This window comes from Pinus tabuliformis, chromosome 9, assembly GCF_031772625.1.
Source record: "Pinus tabuliformis cultivar Carrire ecotype Pingquan chromosome 9, CPIR1, whole genome shotgun sequence".
NCBI lineage: Eukaryota > Viridiplantae > Streptophyta > Pinopsida > Pinales > Pinaceae > Pinus > Pinus tabuliformis.
This window is the reverse complement of record NC_142307.1, coordinates 448,412,750-448,416,916: the sequence shown is the minus strand read 5'-3', so window position 1 is coordinate 448,416,916 and position 4,167 is coordinate 448,412,750.

The following is a 4,167-nucleotide window of genomic DNA, read 5'->3' as shown; positions in this document are numbered from 1 at the left end:
AATTGACTTGAATCTACTCTACTCATCACCGAAAACCAAAATTGATCGATGAAATCATGAAGCAGAAAAGGAAGAATTTCGATCACCGATAACACAATAGTTTTATGGGGAAAGCCACAACTAAAAACCCCTGCTATATGTATATTCAATTATTCAAAGAATCTAGATGAATACAATATTCTATGCTCAGCCTGCACAAGTATTTTCTACCCTTTGTCTGACTCACTACCTTTGGCCAATGTTTAGCCAAATTCCTATCCTTCCAAGCTCTACTTCCTTTCATTGTTCCCTTGGGAATTAGCTCTTATCTAATGGGGAAATTCCTCAAATATGAATTTCACAATCCTCATAGGCTTTTTTTCTAACTATGTACATAATCTATTTAATTTAGATGATTTTAAACTCATAGAACATTGTCCCTGACCTCTAATATGAAGTAGGTCTTCCTCTAAAGTGTCATACATGAGTTATTTTTGAGTGAGTTATGAATTATCGGATTCACCACTGCATGAGAATTAAATCCAATTTAATTCACTTAACCAATCACTAGTTCCTCCAATAGTTATAATTAGTTTAACTAAATTTAACTAAGTTAAACTGAATTAAATAATTACAACTCAATAATAACTCAACCTTGCCCCTAAAATTTGGGGATCACTCTACATGACTCTAGATATACTTCCAACTCCAATTTATTGAGCCAACTAAGTCAACATAACTTATTTAATTGCTACAAGTTGCTATGAGAATACAATTACAACTAATTTCTAATTAAATTCAAGGAAAAAATAAATTAGGACTTTCTTGTTGTTATTTTTAACATACTTTGCTTCCATCATTGGAGCTTGAATTATCAACAAATTTATTTTTGGCCATGTCTCGCAATGAGTGCAAGGCTTGTTTGATATGGGAGAAACATTGGCAAATCTTGCCAAGATAATTTTTTAGGGTGGTTCATTGATGATATAAGAACACTAACTCTAAGGAGAACCGCTCCTTCACTGATAATGAAGAGCTTCGACCTATTCCAATTCTTCATTGAGGGAGATATAATGAGCACAACCATGAATGAATGATGAGGGTTTATGAAGGGCCTATCGCTAGAGTCGGAAGGAGAAATTTATGAAATGATTATGACTTGAGTCCTTTCTTGCATGTGGTCAAGTAAGAAATATTGGAATATACTTGATAAAAATATCCTCATTGATCTTGGACTCTCCTTGGGGCCTACAACATGTATTGTTTTCCAATTTAATCCCTCGTGACATTATTTTATCTAAAGACATGGTAATAGGAGACCTTTCCAAAAAAAATTATTTGATGACGAATTCGGGAGACTACTTTCCCAAGGTCAGTATTTCTGGGAATCATTTTTTTGACAATTTGATGAATGTGGATGGATTAATCTCTAACCATTATCAGATTTTTGAAATTGCACTCACAAAGGATCTAAGAACCCAAAAGGAATCCATAGGCCCGATCCCTATTGTTAGATTTAATACCTAACCCCCACTCTAATGACACTGATTATAATCCCAAAGGATCGATAATGAAACCACCAACATCAACTCGACTGAGATTTGATTTAGAGGCACAATCAATGAAGAGGAAAGTCCACCTAAGAGCTTTTAGCCAATCCCTGAAAGCCTAATCTTTAAAATGCACCTTCCAATTAACTGAATTGAGGATATTTCTTATCGGTAAGAAAAAATGTGGGGTGATCTATTAAAGATGCAATTAAACCAATATATCTCTTCATTTTGTAATAGCTTGATATCTATTTCATTGCTACCTTTGGAGAAATGGTTTTCATGGAATGACTCCAATATTTAGCCAAGACTTTCTTGGTTTCAGGCTTCTTCTTTTTTTAAATATATATTTGTGCTAACTAGAGTGGCCAACATAAAAAATGTCGAGAGGCTAGTTCAAAAGTGTTTGAACATGATTTTGTTTTTGAGGGAATAAGGATAATTGAGTTTTGAATTGACAAGGAATTTAGATATGCTAAGAGTGAAATTTAATTGGACTTGGAGAGGACTTATGGAGGCTTCCCAACAATTATTTAAGATTTTTCATGATATGAAAATATGATGAGTGGTTTCCTCAAATTTAAAACAAAAAGGGAAGATTGAAGGGCCATGAATGCCTTGTTTTCTGAGATTTTCAGCTGTGAGAATATTCCCCTTCAGCATTGTCCATATGAAGACATTGATTTTAGGGAGACTTTTGGATTTCCAAACAATTTTCCAAAGGGTCGATATGGGTTTTTGTTCAAGACCATCTTGGAATTTTCCATATCCAAATTTGAATAAAGAGTTTCTTCCAATTGGGTTCCACTTTAAACTGTATTTTTGCCTAAAATGAATAGGGGTGTCTCCCTTGAGATGGTGGAGGCAGAGATTCATTTGATGGAGAAGCTCAAGGGGACAACAAGAATATTCCATCCATCCCATGTATTTTCATGTTGATTCCAAGATGATATTTGATCCAATTTTAAAATGATTTTATTTTTAATCCAGAACATGAGAGGATGAATGTATTATAAGAAAGAGAGAGAAGGATTACCCATAATTCTATCTATCTAGATGTTTATTTCTTATCCTCCCCCAGGGATTATATAATACTTGGCTTGTATAAGGGGAAGATATCTTTTGCATAGCTTCCAAATTTGCAAACATGGTCTATTAGGAATCTGGGAGGTAAGAAGCTAATGTCATGAGGCACTGATGTATTTATGCTCAAAAATTTCTTCCACCATGAAGCTTCTCGAGTTATTAGCTTCCATATGAGTTTTTCTCCCAAAGCTTAGTTCATCAAAGTTGGATGTTAGATGGCTATTCCTCCTTTTTCATAAAACTGTTACTTGATTCCAACATACTAAACTGATTTTGTTTTTCTCTGATTCACCTCCCTGCTAGAGGAACTTCCTTATGATTAACTCAATCCTCTTTTCGATCCCAGCTGGAGCTTTCACAATTGTGTGTTGGTATAAGGGGAGGGTGGAGAGAATTGAATTAATCAAAGTCACCCTCCCAACAAAATAAGCCATTGCATTCCCGAGTGATACATCTTCCTCTTCATTTTTTCTATAGCTTCTGTTCATATGTCAACCTTCATAAGGCAATTTGAAATTGACATTCCTAAATGCTTGGACTGCGCCCAATTTGATTTGAAAGGAATGCCAAAGATTTGAGAAATGCATTGAAGGGTTCTAGAATTTGAATATAAATATATCTTAAGAAAATTCCAGTACATATCAAGTCATAAGATATGAATTTGAATTGAGAAAATCAAAGCACAGGCTTACCCAGCTCCTCGTATAATCAAAAACATTGGTGGAGGAAGATGTAAGTGATTTTTCTGCATGAATCACATGAAACCTAAGTAACACATAGATGAGGTTGTTTAAAAATTCACTAAAAACACAAATTACAATCCATAATAAGGAACAAAAAAGGAGAAGTATAGGCAAAAACACTGGTAGAGGAAGAGGTAATTAACTATTCTACATGAATTACATGAACTCTAAGTGACAAATGGATGAGGTTTTTTAACAATTACTAAAAGAACATATTAGATTCCATACTAAGGAACATAAAGGGACAACATCAATGAAACCTTTGTTTCTTTCATCTTGAGAATCCCCACACAAGCAAGAGAGGGTCACTATCCCAAGAAACCTTTGAACTACACCATTGTGAGTTTGTCTCTCTACTTCTTTTTAAATTTTCTTTTGTGTAAAGGTGGCTTTTAACATGAGTGTTGATGCATGAGGAGGGTGCCCACTGCCATTGAGGATAGCACTTGCATATCATTTGTTCTCACTTCACCAAATGATTTCAAGCGGCATTTGTTCATCGCCGGCCAACATATTTAACCAGTCATCCCGAGAAAACCAATCTGGTGAGGAAGAGGCTCACAGCCTCTGAGAAAGAGCCTCTATGCTAGGGCTTCATCGTCTAAGAAATTATGGCATCATATCTCCTACTCTCTTTCCCTCCCATTATTACCCTCTCATTTATCTATTTCTTCTAGCCTTCAATGATGTTGGCTCATTATCTTCTTTACTCACACAGTCTTTGTCACTCAATTAATCACTATTTATCTCCATATTTTCATACTCCCTACTCTCGTTCCCTAAATCCCTCTCATACAGCTCTTCACTCT